At 37.4% G+C, this 19,758-nt stretch overlaps 1 protein-coding gene across 34 annotated transcripts in view; it reads right to left on the bottom strand.

Annotated features, from left to right (window-relative positions):
• The window catches only part of MAP2 (microtubule associated protein 2), a 297,900-nt gene that overhangs the window by 128,460 nt on the left and 149,682 nt on the right, over positions 1-19,758 (bottom strand). For 26 of the 34 annotated variants that reach the window (XM_027565984.1, XM_027566051.1, XM_027566061.1 and 23 more), the window contains one exon: positions 18,878-18,945. The gene's annotated coding sequence lies outside the window, so the exon portion shown is untranslated. Of the gene's footprint in view, positions 1-18,877; positions 18,946-19,012; positions 19,624-19,758 lie in introns of those variants that run through there. The other 8 variants (XM_027565947.1, XM_027565994.1, XM_027566069.1 and 5 more) reach the window with 8 other exon arrangements.

The following is a 19,758-nucleotide window of genomic DNA, read 5'->3' as shown; positions in this document are numbered from 1 at the left end:
GCAGGCTTATCACTTGGGTGAGATAGCATTTCAAGAGAGAGTCAGCTTGTTTGCACCCAGTGGAAAATGATGCAAAACTCAACCTCCTGCCTCCATGATTCACTGAGATTCTTCCCCTTCCTGATTTTTCCCTTTAAAAACTGTCATAGCTGAGTGTGGGAGGGGAGTTTGGGGGAGAATGGATACATGTACATGTGTGGCTGAGGCCCTTCCCTGTTCACCTGAAACTACACAGCACTGTTTGTTAATCGGCTATACCCTAATACAAAATAGAAAGTTCAAAAAAAAGACTCTCAGTGGTTGAGCAAAATCTTCAGAGTTGGTCTCTGGACACAAGTCCACCTTCTTCCCAGAATGCCAGCTTTTCTTATTAAAACACTTTGACTTTCTACTGACAGTTGCTTCTCCAATTGGTCTGTGAGTGGCAAGCAGCTGAACCTGAGTTTGGTAAGAAAGAATCCAATTTGGGCATGTTCAGAGTCTACCTGGTTCTTACAATAACCTGAGTCTTCTTGGTCTCTTTAAGTTGTCAGGAAAGCTGGTTCCTGTTCTTCGAGCTCATTAAAAGAGATTGCCAGTGTAAATACGTACTTTCATCAATAGTAGATACTATCAATATTAGTAAAAGAAGTCTAGGATTTATTTCTGTATTAATCTTCCTATTTGCAGAAGCTCTTCAAAGTGCTGGGGTTCTGATCCAGTGAGCTTAGGAAAGGTTCAATCTTCTGACAGCTGAAGGAGGCCAAGCTAATCTTCTGATAGCTAAGAGAGGCCAAGGTGACTCTGGGCCAGTTGAAGAGGAGCATGTGAAATAAAACGCAGTGTTTTCAACAGCATTTAGTTCATCACTGAATGGGTAGCCTACTGCCTCTTGGCGTATTTACTAATTCTACTGAAATGAATTTGAAGATAAACATTTTTAGTAGTTTTATATTTGTTTAAAAAGACAACGCAATTTTTAGCCTCAATAGTAAAGGCAATCTGCCAACTTTTTCTTTTTAACTGAGTTGATTTGTTTCATTTTGGGGGAGAATATAAAAAGCAAATATATAGTTGAGCCTCATTTGAGCTGAAAACTGAAGCTTTAGATATATCAGGCAATTTTCTTTCAGATTAAATTTAAAAGATCTACTGGTAGTTTAGAACAACAACAATAACATTATATGCTTGAGCAAAATGTTGTTTAAATTAGTTTTGGAGATTTTTCACACAAAATGTCTGTGAATGGAGGAATTTATGAAGCTGAACCTTAAAGCTTGGAAGAGTTTATGCACATGACATAAGTAAACAACCCCTTTCCTGAAATGCCATTAAGCAGAGAGTCTATTTTACAATTTAATTTTAGTTTATAAATACAAAGTGTCTTTGAAAATGAAAATTTATTTTTAAAAATATAATTAGTAGTCCTTCAAAGGGGACTAAGATGCTGAATATCCCTTATCCTTTCTTATTTCTAGGTCCTAACGAAAAATACATTTCCTGTCAAAGGTGACTCAACCTTCCAGAACTGATTCGCAGGAAACTTAAGAACCATTTTTGATGAAGTGTTTCTCTCATTTACATACTTGGTAAGTCATTAGCAACAAACGGGTGAAAAGACATAAAAAAATTAAACTCCCAGGAGCAGATCTCTACAGCATATTAATTTACAAGGTCATCGTATTTTGGATATAATCCATAAAAGTTTTCTGTATAAATAATAGATAGCTATTCACATTTTTAAAAACAATATTTTACATGTGAAGGAATATTAAATATTTCATGAAAATAAATAGCATTTTCCCCTCTAGATTCAAAATTTTATTTTACTGACATGAAACATAGAGTCAAACCCAAAAAGAACAAAGAATAACTCTCTAGGAAAATGTTCCAAAAATGAAATCCTACATTATTTTGACAAAAAATAAAAGAAAGAAAAAAAGAGGGAGAATTGGAACAGATTAATTGATGAACTATAACTGGTGTCTGTCACTAACTATAAATATAAGTAAAAACAACTGGAATACCAGCTTTCATTTATTGACCATAACTAAGAACATGCAGTAGAAATATCATTAAGTAGGAGGTCTGTTTTCTAACCTAATTTTAATTTATAGATACAAAGCCTAAGTCTTTAAAAATTAAAATTTGACATCCAGTCCCACCACTTCATGGCAAATAGATGGAGAAACAGTGGAAAGAGTGGCAAACTCTATTTTTTTGGGCTCCAAAGTCACTGCAGATGGTGACTACAGCCATACAATTAAGACACTTACTCCCTGGAAGGAAAGTTATGACCAACCTAGACAGCATATTAAAAAGCAGAGACATTACTTTGTCAACAAAGGTTCATCTAGTCAAGGCTATGGTTTTTCCAGTAGTCATGTATGGACATGAGAGTTGGACTATAAAGAAAGCTGAGCACCGAAGAATTGATGCTTTTGAACTGTGGTGTTGGAAAAGACTCTTGAGAGTCCCTTGGACTGCAAGGAGATCCAACCAGTCCATCCTAAAGGAGATCAGTCCTGAGTGTTCATTGGGAAGATTGATGTTGAAGGTGAAACTCTAATACTTTGGCCACCTGACGCGAAGAGGGAACTCATTTGAAAAGACCCTGATGCTGGGAAAGATTGAGGGCAGGAGGAGAAAGGGACAACAGAGGATGAGATGGTTGGATGGCATCATCGACTCAATGGACATGAGCTTGGGTAAACTCTGGGAGTTGGTGATGGACAGGGAGGCCTAGCGTGTTGCAGTCCATGGGGTCGCAAAGAGTCAGACATGACTGAGCGAGTGAACTGAACTATGTCACAATCTTGCAAGGTACTTCACAATCAATGTGACCTTTATGCCTCATAACAACTCTGAGGCAAGTACGACTGAAACTTACTGTTGAGAAACCCATTCCCCCAGATGCATAAACCTGAACTGACATGAGCTATTAGTCTCTCAACAATATGCTTGCTAGTCATAAAAAAAACTGAGCATGAATCTGTGCACACAAATTAAGCACAACCTGAACTTCCAGGAAGGGCTACATAGTCACAATCCTGGCTTAACTGATGGAGCCCTGAGAGAAGCCACAGTGCAGCATTTGCAATCAGGTCAGCCCCAGCAGAACTAACACCTAATTGCTCAGTATTCTCCAACTCTTTGGAACCCCAGGGACTGTATCCCACCAGGCTCCTCTGTCCATGGAATTTTCCAGGCAAGAATGCTGGAGTGGGTTGCCATTTCTTTCTCCACAGGGGTCGAACCCACGTCTCTTATGTGTTTTTCTGCATTAGTAGGTGGGTTCTTTACCACTAGTGACACCTAGGAATCCTACTAACACCTAGGGGATAGTGGTTTAGTTGCTAAGTCATGTCTGACTCTTGGAACTTCACGGACTATAGCCTACCAGGCACCTCTGTCCGTGGGATTTCACAGGTAAGAATACTGGAGTGGGTTGCCATTTCCTTCTCCAGGGGATCTTCCCAACCCAGGAATCAAACCCAGATCTCCTGCATTGAATCTTCAGGCAGATTCTTTACTGACTGAGCCATGAGAAAAATCCCTCATAGCTAACACCTAGGGAAGCCTGCAAATTCTAGGCACCAGCCTCCAAGCTCACACATGTTGTCTTGGTTCCACCGGCCCCACAAGGAGATGTGTCACTTTTGATTCCGCAACAGGGGCTGGCAGACAGCTCCTGTAAACAGCTATTATGTAAACAAAATAGCTCATGTCAGTTCAGGTTTATGCATCTGGGGGAATAGATTTCTCAACAGACATCTATGAGGCCAGAGGTAGAGTGGAAAATAATTACTCAATAAGTCACCTTCCTTTGAATCAGGCAATAAAGGACTCTGGCAACTCTGGAGACTGGTATGGGATTTTGCTGCAGATTCAGAGGGAAAAAAAATCTATCCAGAATTGGTTCTGGTGGTGAATGACCCCAGAAGCAGGTTGTAGAGCAGATAAATTCTATTAAGCCATCTGGGAGGAGTGAGAGCAGCTGGTAGGTCTGGAGGCTGAAATAGCTAGGAAAGGCTCTGAAAAATCTGCATTGCAGATAAGCCTCAATGGAGACAGCTGGAACTCTTAACATCTCCCCAAGCTAGCTTCTCTCCTTAAGAGCAGAGTGCCTCAGGTGGTATAATTTAGAATGAATAGCATTTACAGGCTTTTCTGGTGACCTTGGTGGTTTAAAATAATTCCACTTTTTGTCTTGCTGCTTTTCACCTGATAGTATCTTTTTTCGTGTTGGTGGGGTGGGCAGAACAGAGGAGAGGCACACGGTAAATCTTGCTCCTTTTGTAAATCTTATCTTTTATTTAGTGTTAGGTTTTGTCTTTAGCCAATTTATATCACAGCATCAACAACATAAACTACTGAGAATCTGCTGTGTCTGTTAAGAAAGGGGTGGAGAAATATAAACTTGGAAAGTCATAATAATCAAATATGAGCAATTACAGAGCTTCTGCTATGTAAATTATCTTCATTAATTCCTACAATATCCTAATGAGGTTGTTATTATCATTCCTGTTGTATACAACTGAGGCTTGATGAGTTCTCAGTTTCTCATAGCTGATAAGGGCCGGATCCCGAATTTGAACCCAAGGGTATCTAACTTCAAAGTCTGTACTTATTTCCCTACATTATAATCTAGCATTTGTTAAATGCCTTTTATGTGCCAGACATTCTGCTTGCAAAAAGCAATAATAGCCATAGCCTCCAGAAATTTCTGCTCTGTTGGGATGAAGGCAATTATAATAAATAGCTTTTTAAATAGAGGGTGTTATTATTTAAAAAAAAACTTTTTAAGGCTTCATATTTTCTATAATGTGTTCACACATAGTAATTTAGAATTCTGTAAACACGTAACTATAATTAAAGTCTAGTATATGATCTCAAGAAAAGTAATTATTAGTAGGAAGGGGAGATGAATAGATGGAGAACAGGATTTTTTAGGGCAGTGACAACGCTCTGTGTGATACTATAATGATACATATATATCATTATATATTTACAAACTCATTGAATGCACAACACCAAGAATGAACCTTAAGGATGAAAACTATGGACCTTGGGTGATTATGTGTATCAATATTCACCCTTACTAAAAAGCATACTACTTTTTAGTAAGCTGAAGATGGGGGAACTATGTGTGGGGGGCAGGGGAGGAACCTATATAGGAAATCTCTGTACCTCCCTTTCAATTTTGTTGTAAACCTAAAACTGCTCTTAAAAAATAGTCTTTTAAAAAAGGCGTTAAGAGGAGAAAAAATAATTAAAAGGAGAGCGCACATACATGGCTTGAATGACTCAGAATGGATGGGGTTTTGGTAAGTGAAACTCTGGTTCACATGTTAGTTAGCTAAGCTTTTTAGGGAAAAGGAGGAAAATAAAGGATCAGTCTGTCAGTCAACATTGTTCCTTGAGCACCTACTCTGTCCTGGTTCTTTCAGTGGGTTCTGGAATGGGAGACACTCATGGAGGTTCTAGTCTTGTTGGCCAGATATGCATTAAGTGGATAAATATAAGCGGGAGAAATGTAGAGTGTTATGGGAGTATGCAATACTCAGGCCTGTATTAGACCAGAGGCTGGGGAACGGCTTAAGTCTAAATCATGACATCTGAGACCTAACTAATGAGCAGGACTTGAGAAAGCAGAGGGGCAGAAGAAACAAGAGAGGAATGGGAAGTGAAGGGTATTAGTGCTTCAGGCAAGAGAAAAAAAAAAATGTGTGCAATAACCCCATGGCAACAAACTCAGGACCAGCTAGAGAATCATGAAGAGGACAGATCATGGATGGCCTTTATAGACTCCTGACTCTATTATTATGAATACTATGGTTTTAAATACAGGCATATCATGATTATATTGACTGTTAAAAGATACATCCAGTTACTAGGTGTATAATGACTTGTATAGAGCAAGTGTTGATGCAGGAAGTTGTCACGGTTGTCAAGATCAGAGATGATGGGAGATTACCTAATAGTATTTAGGCATAGAAAAATGGATGGATTTGAAAAATGTTTAGGAAGTAGAACTGATGGGACTTAGTAATTGATTGAACTGTTATATTTTAGGTAACAATTTTAATATAAACATTATTTATATAGACATCAATACTTGCTAAAATGACATTTCAGAGCCTTTCAAAGTAAATATAAGACTGCAAAGTTGTTATACAAATGATGACTATAGTAGGCTGTAGGTAATGAGAAAACTCCAAATAACAGTGGCTTAAAAGAAATGAAAATTCATGATAAGATAATTTCATTTTCAAAATGGCTGCTGAAAGTCTAGCCATTGGGTCTGAATTCCCACCAGCAGAAAGGAAGAAGGAGTGACAAAGAGCACACTGTTTCCTTTGAAGCAATTATTTCCCAAACAACTTTTGTTCATATCTCACTGGCCAGAAATTAGTCGTATAGTTAGACATATACACAAGACTGGAATTCTGGGTCCTATTCTGAATGGCCATGTGATCTAAAATGTTGGGGTTCTATTATTATTGAGGAAGAAAGAAATAATTGATATTGACAGCAAAAGTAATCTGTATCACATTAATTATGAGCTAAGGTCTTACGTATGGCTTAGGAAAAAAAATAAAATGTGTAAATTGTACCAGGCTTTTAAAACGACAGAAAATTGAACCACATCAAAATGAACTCATGAAATAGCACTCTGCATTTTGCCCAAGTTGCCAAGTACATTTTTTAACCTCAACTACAATCTAGATGGGCTGGGTAAGTTAAACAGAGTGTCCCCTTCAATAACTATGGTTTTGTACTGCCACAAAGCCGATTCAGCTATGCCAATATTTGAACATAGTTGTTTATGGTTTCATTTCCTTTACTTTTAATAGTGGCCATAAAAACCCAAACAAATGCATTTTATTCACATTCCTTTGAATGAGGCCTTGAATTTAAATTATGTCACTGGATCCATTAACGTTTAACTATGGCTGGTGACTTATCCTCTACAGACATTCAACTTTTGAATAATAATTGCATGCAGAAAATGAGAATTAATAGCAGTCAGATAGCACATCCTATATGCATCACTCCACATACTTTCACAGTATTTTACGTTTTGTCTGTTTGACGTGTTCTCAGTTTGTTTCTAATAATAAAGTTTATCAATAAGATGCTGGGCTTACGTATTAATAATTTAGGAAAAAATACCACTTTTATCAATTTTCCACAAATGGTTCCTAGTATGCTGACGTCAAAGATCACTGTGACTCTTTCTACATTTAATTTTGTCTTAACATTTTTTTTCAATTTTTACAATTAAGCCACTCTACTGTTATTGTTATTAAAATTTTTTTCCTTTTATTAGGTGCTTCAAGTCCCAGCCTCTCTGAGAGAAGAAAATCCTCAATGAACTGAACCCATATGAAATAATATTTTTGTGACAGCTAATTAACTGTACTATATTATATTCATTATTACCTAAATATTCACATTCTTAATTTTACCAACCAAAATGATCATATTAAGTTGTATATCCTATGCTAAACCTAGATTTACATTTATTTTAACTATATTATACCCACTACATTCTTGATCTGCTTTTATCTTTGTCTTTCCATTAGGTAAAAAAACATATCCATGAACAATCGCTTATTTTAATATTACTACTAACATATAATTTTTGGTTCTTTTGAATTGCATATAGCATTTTAGTTCTAGTATCTACTGGGTATCACTTTGCAATTTCTATTGGGTAGGGAGGTCTGGATTTATTTGTTATTCTGGATCCATGACAAAGATAGCTTATATTTATTTTCCACTTTATAGCTTTTGATATGTGTTTATACATTCCATCTGAACCCTGAAAATCAAACAGCACCCACCTTTATTTTATAGGAAAAAAGCCCCCAAAAGGGAACCAATATTTCCACTAGCTAGTAAATAGTAAACGCAGGACAATGTAACTAGTGTAAAAAAAGTGCAATGTAAACACATATTGATGTTGTGAAAATTCAGAGTAAGAAAAATTAAATATGATCTCCTTTAAAATGGTAAAAATGTTGAAAAATAATGTAACTCGAACAAGAGTTTGAAGATAGTCTAGAAGCCAGAAAGCAGGTAGGCTGAGATAGAAAGAGAAAAAACACTAGGGAAACTGCTGCTAGAAATTCATGTCTATCCCAAGGAAACCTGAAACTCCGAGCTGAAAATACAGAGTCCAAGGGGGCTATGAAACCAATATCATGCAATTCATTAAGAAATGTATTTAAACAATTGAGATCCTTTCTCTTCTTCTCCTTTGCTAGTACATATTCAGCTGACAGAAGATGCTTTTGCCCCCCCAACAGTAAAAATAAAAACTAGTCTTCAATGAAAGCAGGCAAACAGTCTTACACACAGTTCTGATAAGCATAAATCCATGCAAAACTGAACCACCACTGTGGAACTGTGGGTACCCTAACCAGCTCACTCACTGGTTCCACCTCCATGCTCTTCCTGGGAGTCTGTCGCTTGACAGACTCTGTTCACTCGCCCAAAACTTGCAGTCAGCCTTCACAGTAAGTGGGAATACAGATCTGCACAACTGCAGAGGAAACTTATAATTAGTTGCCTAAGATCCTCAGCCTAGTTCTTCATTCATTTAAAACAAACAAAAACCTTTCAAATCAAGACATTTGAGAAAAAACAGTGCCATGAATTAGAAAAATACTTTAAAAAGTAACTCCTGGAGAACTAGAAATGATTCAGGGAACAAAGGAGAACTTTATAGGTATCTTTCTGAGAGAGATGTAAAAGAATATTCCATACTTTAAATAAATTTCCTTCTAAAAATGAATTACAGAAAAGCATCAATCAGAGAATGAGGAAAAAATTCTGGGAAATCAACATATGATTAAAAATATATAATTAAAAAATTGAAGAGTGTGTGCCAAGGATAATGAGGGATGTGGAGAAGTCAGTGTAGACCTTGGATGCTCAAGTGAAGTGTCTGGTTATTTTGAAACACCATGAAACATCACATAGATGTGATTTTATGAAGCTTTAATCATTTTATTTGTGATCTTGGGTTCTTGCTGAGTTGTCTACCACTTGACTAAAATTCTGTGAAACTTAAAATTAAACAATGAATTTTTATTCATCTATCCCTCCATCACATGCTTTTTAAATACATAAAATTACATATTCTGTGATATATTTAGACTTATCTCCCTTTCAACTCCCTTTAAACTGAAAAGTTTAAAACCATTTCAGTAATAACTGTTTTTATAAATAACTAGTATTTAAATACATACTTGGTAAATAGCTAGTAAATAGTACTCAGTAAATAACTAATATTTACTGAGCTCCATGCCATGCTCATCCAGGATTCTAAAGGGCAGGAGTCTTTTGGCAGGGCAGGGCAATCCACTGAGTGGAGGTCACAACTAACTTGGAATGGGCTTTTTATTTTCGCAGTCAAGTCAGTGCATAATTAAAAGAGTACGGGTTTAGGACAATCCACTAATTTTTCTGTTTTGGCTACAGAGCAGTAGAAAGTAAAGGTTTGGGGGACAGAACAAGGGTAAGATCCCACCTTCACCATTTTTAGTGGAGTGACTTGGGAAGCTCATTGCATTCTTTCAACTTCAGTTTTCTCATCTGTAATTAATAAATATAACAAGACCTGATATTCTTACCCCTGTGAGACTGCTGTGAGTTTTGGGATGCCATGTATTGGAAAATGCTTTGTATCATTTGAAAAGAGGTACTGATTTTTTAAAAGATCTAAATGCAACTTCTTAGCCGGTCACATTATGTAACAATTTTATGATCCAAAATCTATATCCTGGGTCTTTTTGTGAGCAAAACATACAGAGTAGAAAGAAAAATGCAAGCACATATTAAGCTATATACTATATATATTACTTTATCATATCCCTTTGATTTACTATTTACCATCTTATAATGGAAAAGTCGGAGAAGGCAATGGCAAGCCACTCCAGTACTCTTGCCTAGAAAATCCCATGGACGGAGGAGCCTGGTAGGCTACAGTCCATGGAGTCGCTACAAGTCGGACACGACTGAGTGACTTCACTTTCACTTTTCACTTTCATGCATTGGAGAAGGAAATGGCAACCCACTCCAGTGTTCTTGCCTGGAGAATCCCAGGGATGGGGGAGCCTGGTGGGCTGCTGTCTATGGGGTTGCACAGAGTCGGACACAACTGAAGCGACTGAGCAGAGCAGAATGGAAAAGTACAGCAGTGGACGAGAGTAAATGAATTAGTCAGGACCATGAGTGTTTGTTTAAATGTTTTCATTGTTAGATCTCATATTTCCTCGAGAATCAGTGAAATTCTTGGAAAGTCAGTCATTTTAGGAATTTCTGTCCTCAATTATTTAAAGTATAAGCAGTGAAGTTGTGCATTTTAAGATTCTAGAATATCACAAATTCACCTGCGGCTATGGTCAAAATTGTGCTAGCCAGTTGCTCTTAGGCACTTTGTGAGAGGAATCCTAAATGCCTGTGTGTTGCAGCTTATTCTCTCTACATAACCATGAACTCTTACCGTGAGAAAATTCTACAGTGCAAAGGGAAAATCTTTTTAAAGGAAACTAAGTGCTAATATTCACCTTATAAATAAAACATATGATCTTCCTGAAAAGAAACATCATTTCCCAAGTTGCTACACAATGCAAAGAACTATCTTTTGGCCATAATCTGTTAAATGAAGTAGCTTTGCTTTAACAATCGCCAGACATGGATCAATGTACTTCCACTGCTTTAAATGGTCATAATCCAGAGTCATTAACACCAGAGAGAATCTGAAGAAAGGTTAATTCAAACCATCTGAGGCAGATCCAAATGGAATCCACAAAAACTGAAGATTGATTCAGACTTGGGAGGGGGGCGGTGGTGGGAGAGGGACAGTTTGTGTCAGAAACACCAAAGGTTATCCTGTATACCCCAAGACTCTTAACAATTGAATGGATGACAAAAGAGCATAAAAATAGTATTTAAGCCTGGAATTTTACCACCCCAGTTTGATTATGCACAGAAGACCAACACTGTCCATTATAGAAAGACGAGTTTCACATACATGCTCATTTTCTTAGCTTCAATTTGACATATTATTATGGGCATTTTCTGTGTAGACAGCAAGGAAGACTAAGAAGCAATAAGAGGTCTTAAGACATGGTCTCTTTCCTCAAGGATTTTCCCCAAGTTTTCTCCTTGAAAAGGTTTTTCTATCTAAGTTGACTTCTGTTCATATGAAAACAAATTTTATATTTCACTGGAATTTTCAACTTAAAACCACTAATGGCACTGCTCTTGCCTATTTGGCTGTTAAAGTAAACACTGAATTACAGAATGACAGTGACAAGGTCTAAAGATCTGGTCATGGTATGACTTAGAAACAGCCTTTTAAGCAAAGGATAAATGCTGTAAGTATGAGGACATCACAAACATTTAATAGGCACTCAAGATTTTTTTTTTCTTAATAAAATGCTGTATTTATTTGATTTGTTATTTTCTTAATTATTTCATGGGGCTTCCCTGGTGGTTCAGTTGGTAGAGTCTGCCTGCAATGCAGGAGACCTGGGTTCAACTCTGGGCTGGGAAGATCCTTTGGAGAAGGAAAAGGCAACCCCTTTCAGTATTCTTGCCTGGGAAATCCCATGGACAGAGGAGTCTGGCGGTCTATAGTCCATGGAGTCGCAAGTCAGACACAACTTAGTGACTAAACCTACCTACCTATTTCGTAGCTGAAAAGTGTGCTGTGCAAGGAATTAAACAAGTAAAGGCACCCGTGCTCCTGCAGCTATAAGGGAGGATTGAGAGCCTAGAAGTGGTGGCTGAAAGATAACATCCCTCAAGATGGAGTCTGTCAAGACTTCTTGTGAACACAACCCCTCTAAACATTGTCTACCAATACATGCATCCCTCCTTCAGAGGAATGCAGGTTGCTGTCACCAACCAAAACAGTCCTCCAAAGGGAGATGATTATGTTGGAAAAATATGCATTCTTGAAATTAGAGACTATCTTCAATAGCCTCCTGTGACTATGCACAGTCCTCCAAGACTTATGTTAGGGTATGGGTGGCAAGAAGATGGGATATGAAAATTGGGAAGCTTTGCTACTCAGCACAGAGGAACATAAGGGATGTGAAGTGCTAACAGATCAGAGAATTTAGCAGGCCAGGATGGTGCTGAACATTCAGGCAGAGAAGAGGTTAAAAGTCCAAAGAAATTATGAAGTAGGGAACAGAACTGGAATTAAGAAACGGCCCAGGGTTATATGCAATCACATCCCCAAACCAGAGCCACAAGAATTCATTATACAGCATAATAAGCATTGAGCATGGGCAGAAAGAAGGAAATGTCAGTAGCTCATTAGGACTGGTTTAATGGATCTTTCATAAAGTAACTGGCTGAAATTGAAAAAGTTTAGAAGTTAAAAGGAACAAATCTCTCTTACATCATCAAAGAGGCTTGTAAGTTTGCAGTGCTACTGCAGGAAGAGAAGGACTCACATTTGACTTGCTCATAACAACAACTCCAGTTATTCTGAAGTTTTTTGGGGGCGGTGGGAGTGTCTGGACATTTGCCATCTAACCTCTTGCGAATCAAAGCATGGTCCACGGTTCAGCAGCATCAACATAACCTGTTGTTTAGTCACTAAGTCATGTCTGGTTCCTTTGAGACCCCATGGAGTGTAGCCCACTAGGCTCCTCTGTCCATGGGATTCTCCAGGCAAGAATACTGGAGTGGGTTTCCATGCCCTTCTCTAGGGGATCTTCTTCCTGACATAGGGAATAAACCCATGTCTCCTGCATTGGTAGGCAGATTCTTTACCAGTGAGCCACCTGGGAATCCCAACATCACCTGGGAGCTGGTTAAAATATATAATCTCAGGCCCCTCCTTGGACCCACTGATTTGAGTCTTTATTTTAATAAGATTCTCAGTGGATTCAACTCTGCTGTAAAGTTTGAGAAGTTTACCTCCCAGTACCTACTCTTATACCTGATTGCCCATTCTCTATATGACTGACTCCGTAATCCTTTAATTTTGCTTATCCACTGATTATTTCCCCTGTCTAGAAAGAAACTTCCATTCGGGCAGGAAAAGGGCATGAAATTGATGCTCAATAAACATTCACTGAATGAATAAGTAAATTTTCCTCCAGTCTGAGATAAAGTCTGGATGATATGTAAGGTCCCCATATCTTCCCTTTACCACTAGAAACTCTCACTTTCTTCTGCTCCACTTTCATCTGTAGGGAAGATGAATGTTGCCTACCAAGGCCATATCCTTGTCTATGCTCTCTATCTCCTTTCCACTAAGACCCTGCTCCTTAAATGTGTCCTTCTTCTGCTTCCAAACATAGCATCCTCCCCGCGCCTCACCCCGCTATCTCTATCTGCCCTCTCCTTTCAGTTTAGGACTTCCCCTGTTAGTAAGGGAGGGGGGAGGTAGTCACCAGCCTCCATGCCTTGTATATTCTATTCTCTTTCCTTTGAACCCTGGTCTTCTTAAGCATGTTTTCTATTATTTTCATATCCCTATTTACTTATCCTCTTCTCCAGATCTTGCTTCTGTCCCCACAGTTTGATTGGTCTGAGTCAGACCCAGTTCAAAATTGGTGCTAAACCTTTGTGGTTGTCCTTAGTTCCTGGCCCTTCATTTTCTAAGTGGATATCTAAGAATCTACATTGGAGTCACTGTGATAATTAAAGTGCCTGTCACAGAGGCTGGCACATGGCAGGTGCCTAATGTAATTTTAGATTCCTTTTCTTGGAGTAAAGCTGGGGCTAATTTTGAAACCGGCAAATTATATCTGACCAGGAATTTGACAATTTAAAATATAGTGATTCTGCTGTTAGGAAATATCCATTGGAAATCACTCGAAATATCCTGTAAGAGGGATATACAAAGTATCCCACTGCAGAATTGCGATGACAGTGAAAACTTACGAACAATGGGGAATAAATGTGTTCAATGTCTATGGGATAGAATATTATGCAGGTGGAAAAATGTGGTGAGATTATTGAGACAATGCAGGTTTCAAACTGTACTGTCCTAATCTTCATTATGTAAATGTAAATACAACAGATGAAATAAGCTAAAAGGTCAGGAAAGTGTCAAGCATAATCTCTGGCTTGTGTTATGGATGGCTAGTATTTCCTTTCTTATACTCTTCTAAATTTTAGAAAATACAGATTTATTGCTTTTTATAATAGAAAACATAACCTGAAATAGTAAGTTCAGCAGTCTTTTATTTTCATTCTTCAGTTTCTCTGAAGAATTTGCACTTTAGCCTTGTCTTTTTTCTTTGCTTTAAAAAAAAAAAAATCCTTTGATTTTGTCATCCCATCCCTCGTTCTGTATCCTAAATGTGAATGCTGTCAAGACTTTCCTCTCTGGCCCTCTTCTTATCTTTCCTGACAATGTCATTCACATCCTACTTCCCTGACTCATCTTCTCAGCTTTGGATCTACATGTCCTGCAATTTACTGGACCAGTCCACCCACCTCCACTCATGGCCTAAACTGGCCTCTCCATATGCATTCTCTCATCATTCAGTCAGCCTGTATTGGCTGTCCACTATGTACTAGACTGTCTGTCAGAGACTAGGGATGCACTAAAAATAAAAGGAAAGCTCTTTCCAAAAACACCTCTTACCTACCTTTCTCCCCTTATTTTTCTGGTTGTCGAATTCAAATGGCAGAGTTACCATGAGTCCTTTTGCTTTTCACTCCTCCTACCAATCCAGGCTTTGCTATTCTCAGTGTATGAATCTGAGCCCAGAAACATCTTTCATTTTCATGACCTCTTTTTTTAATGCCCACTGTCAACACTCTCTTGGAGCCTTTATTTTTTTCCTGGATTATCCCATGACAGCTTCCAAAGTGATGCTTTCTTCAGTATGTTCTCACACACAATCCTGTCATATACAGAGCTATAAAGTAAGTCCTCTGAAAATATAGTGCAGGTCATTGCGGTCTCTTATTCAAAACACAGTCCATAGCTTTTCAGTGAATACTGAAAACATTTCCTTGACTTGGCATTTATAGTCATTTTTCAATGTATTTGACTGAGCTGAATGAAATTTTTATTTTGTAGCCAAAAAGAGTAAAGTACTAGGCCTTTCGTATGGTACAACCTAACAGTATTCACATACATTTCCATCCTTATCTTCCAAGATTCCCCTTCTTCTGCCCTGCATTCTAGAATATAAATAAGATCAGTCTATGCTTTCCTTGCATGTTCACTGTCTCTGGTCCCTTTGCTAAGTTGTTTGTTCTTTCTGGAGCTCCTCTAGGCATTCTGTCTCCCTTGAATACACCCATTCATCCCTAAGTTCCACCTCAAAAGCCGTCCTCCACTGTTGTGCCTCTGCTCAACTGTTAGCAGTCCTGCCCTGTAAAGAAGTCCCTTAAGAAATTATTCATGTGTCTCTTATGGTACTAATGAGCCTGGATGCTACTTTCTGGTTTTAATCTGCTGTACCCAACTGAGCTCAAAAGGTGTTCTGTTGTATACATTCCCTTTCAAGGACAGTATCCTAATACATATCTGTGTGATTGTAAGTGTCCTCAGGTATTTCTCTGAGTTGAGTCGTAATTTAAGGTTGAGTGTGGTATCTTCACACTGTTCCCTGCTTGTTTATCTGCTTTGGCCATTTGAAACTTCTATTATTTCAATTAAAAAGAGCCTTTGCAAGATATGGAATCAGTTATATGATTTAGTACCTGAATTTTTCTGGCTGATTTTCTTATATAAATGATGCAATTCAGTAATATGACTTGACTGTAATGACAGGAGATTCTTTGTGCACTTATTTCAAAATTCTCTAATTTATCTGATATCCTCCAAGAATAAAAATCCTCAGGTTAAGTATAAAATATATATTAAAAATATAAAATATACCAGAGTTTGAACATTATAGTGAAGTACTTGAAGATGCATTCACTCCTACCTAATATATAAAAACAAGAATCTACAAGGATACTCTTTTAACCTTATTTCAGTAACATATATTTTGTGTACATAATAAAGTATTAAAATAATGACTCTGAGCCAAAAAATCTACCAGAAAGAAATGAAGCATGCTGTGGTTAATATGAAGGACTTTGGGCCAGTCTTGTGTTGATTACCCAATTGGAATCTCGGTTCATTCATAACATGGAGACCATACCCAACTCCTAGAGTTGTAGGGAGAGTTAAAATGTAATAACATACCTTAAGGGCTTACGATATTATCTAACACATAGTTAATAACAAAAATTATAGTTTTACTAATAAAAATAAGTGAGAAGAAAGAATAGCATTCCCTAAAGCTATTATGATTCTAGAACTTTCCTTACAGATTATACACACGTATGTAAGCATATATATATAAAGTGATGTCATACTTAGTAGTCCTTAATAAGCAAGCAAGCTTTAAGAAGATTATGACATCATTCTTAGTATTACATTGAGAGAGAGAGTGAGCACCCCCCCCTCAACCCCCGTCTGCGGCACCAAGACTGTCTCGGCTGAAGACATGCCGAGCAGTAAATAACGCCAAGCCTGGGAACAGTGTTTAGGAAGCATCCATAAAGCAAAACTCATGCTGCAGTTTAGCACCCTAGCTGGTGAAAGTGAAAGGGGACATTTCAAAAATTCTTTCCATCTTAACCTTAAACCAGAAAAAAAAATACTTTTGCATATAGCCTGAAGAAATTTTTTATGCATGGTTTGCCTGATTTTCTACCTAGCATTAATTATTTAATGAATTTTGGTTAATTTTAGGGGTAACTGAAAAAAAAGTACAAAATGTCTGTTTTACAGCCTGTTATCTCATGAAAAACAAGAACAAAAAAGTAACGGGAGAAAATATTGACGAGTCATTTATCCATCACATAATTAAATAAATATTTATTGAATTTCTGCTGTGGTCCAGGGACTATTCTACATGCTGAAGATACGAGTGAAAAACAAATCAGCAAAGGAATTAACTCACGTCAAGATGATATTGATTAGAAAAACCGTGATACAGGTCCCTGACTCTCTTACTGTCCAGTAGCCAGATTCTGTTTTGATTTGACAATGTAACAGACTATTTGAATAAATTTTGATTTACTACCCAAAATCTATCAACGTACCCCAAGATGAATTTTAAAATGGTTCTATAAGATATAAGAATCTGAGGATTTGTGAGGTAATACACCACCTCTCCAATACACAGGTAAAAATTGAAACAGAGCTGATTAATGCCTATTGACAATATAATGAGTACATTTTTTAGTGGCTAAATAGTAGCTTCAACCTTTTTCAATTCATGTAAATACCCTAAATTTCAAAATTAATATAGGGAGTAACTAAAAGAGTCTGAAGATCAGGAAACAGATTCTCACTTGAAATATAAACTGTAGATATTTAGTTAAATGGGCAAATTCCAGATAGATTTTTTTTTAATCACCAAACATGAGATGTTTTCACTCACTCTGAGTGAAGCCAACAAAGAGAGAATGGTCCTAAGGGTTTTACAGTATCCAGGAGGAATAGTCAGTCCTGTTTGGGTATTTCATACATGATTCCACTGAGAAATTTCTGAGGAAAAATACAATCTATTTCATATATTTCTGAGACAAGTCTATTAGATTTTGTTCACTATCTGAAATAATGCAATTTCCTTTTTTAGAACACACTGATTTATTTTAATGAATTCATTCTTCTGTGCAAAAATATTATGTGATGGTGCCTACACTCTGGAAGGGGTTGACAGGGGCATCTGCCCTTCCCTCTCTCCCACAATAACTACCCACAGCAGCAAGACTCTTAATAAGCGATTGTGGAATGAATAAATTAAAGTTCTCATAATTACACACTGCAGAGAAAATTAAACAAGGACATTTATCTCCTTCAACTGCCACAAATATTCAGAGTCACAGGTGTACACTTGCATACTTCTGGTATTTCAACACCAGTAGTTAAACATTAGCCATTTTGAAGTACATTAAAAAAAAAGTACCTCCCTTTCAAAAATATTTTGGACTGGTAAGTCTTATGGAGAAATCCTATGTGAATACCAAGGAAAGATTTAAAAGATGTATTGATCTTCTCAGCAAGGCAGAAAATGTCTTCCATTTTTTAAAAGGCAAATTACGAATTCTGATTTTATCAACGTGAATATTCGTTCAAGTCAAAGCTCATCTTAAAGAATTAAGGAAAAGGTAATACCCATAATTGGTATCTCCAATCAATATATATCCTGATGCTGAATTTGAAAATTCATATTTTTAATGTAAGGCATAAGGCCCAGGATCAATGATTCAACTGCTTTAATGACAAGATGAAGGATTACTTTCTTATGCTGTCAATGCTAAATAAAACATATAAAATCAGTTCTTTCAATAACGAACAACCTCAGCCTTTAAAATAATACAGTACCAAAGACTAAATCATCAGTGAAGAAGTTAAAACATTTTATTCGCAAAACCCAACAATACTGAGTCATTCCTGGGAGTCTCTAGCGCTTATTCCACCTGGGAAGGGCAAGCCATTTCATTTAGCCATTTAAAAAATATCACTTAATAGCAAGATTCCTTCAGATAAAATCATTACTTGGCATATTTCTCTTAAATTCAAGTTATTGAATTTTTTATTAGGAGAGAATTTTGCACATTTTTAAAGTTGTTACAATGATAGAAATCCCCAAATAAGCCAGAAACATTGATATTTGCTAACAACTTGCAATACAGACAAAAAACACAATTCTTTAGACATCTTAGAATCAAAACAGCCTTGGATAATGGTATTCTCTGCAAAGCAAATCATACATGCTATAGACAATGATCAGCGTAGGCTTAAGGATAAAATATCAAACATAGAGAGGTTAAATAAAACATTCCAAATCCTCCCTGATTTTCCCTCATTTAAACACCCAAACAAAACATGTGGTACCTTTTAATTTTCTGAATGAGTAGTTTCCAATCAATGTTTCCTCGATTAGAGACAACAATCTGAAGGATCTACCGAAACAAAAGAAAAAAATTCATGTATAGATATATTAACTCAATATTAAAAACTGTAACTCACCAGTAAGCAAAAGCATTCTTTATATCCAGATAAGAAATCTACGTCTTGAGATCTGTAGCACAAAAAACGCAGTACTTGATTTTTTTAGGAAGCTCGGTAAGGAATTTAAAAGCATTTCACTTTGAGATCACAAAAAGAAGATCCTTTTAAAAAAAAAAAGGATTAAAAAGAGAGCACAATAAAATGTAAAAAAAACCCCAAACCATTACCAGCGCCTATGCAGCGATACCACCCCAGTCTAGCCTTTGAGAACTGCAGCAGAATCCTTGTCCCGGAACATGATCTCCGCGGTCTGGCTCAGGCTCTCTAGCTCCAGACAGACGCAGTCTGCAAGCCACCAGCTCCTGTCTGTGTGTGTCGGGAAAGGGAAGCTGCAAATTAGAAAAAGTCCCCGCAGTGGCGAAAAGGAAAATAAGGCGAGTGGGAGAGGGAGAGAGAGCTCACTAGCCTCAGAATTTTCGAGAATGATGACAAGCCACCCGGTGCCGCCATCATTCACTGACAATAAGATGCAGTCCTGGCGTATGATTTAGCGGTTTGCACAGGGGCTTCTGGTATCAAATGCCTGACAGGCATCTTAATTGCATCCATCCAAGTGTGTCCCCAGGAGTCGAGTCTATAAGCCTATGAATGTCATCATCTGTTCTCCTTTGTGTTAATGCCAGACACACACGCACACACACACACACACACACACACACACACACACACAACCCCTGTGCTTAAACAGAGAAACCGTTTGCTGG

Source organism: Bos indicus x Bos taurus, chromosome 2 (genome assembly GCF_003369695.1).
Source record: "Bos indicus x Bos taurus breed Angus x Brahman F1 hybrid chromosome 2, Bos_hybrid_MaternalHap_v2.0, whole genome shotgun sequence".
In the NCBI taxonomy this organism is placed as follows: Eukaryota; Metazoa; Chordata; class Mammalia; order Artiodactyla; family Bovidae; genus Bos; species Bos indicus x Bos taurus.
This window is presented reverse-complemented; position numbering and strand designations above follow the sequence as displayed.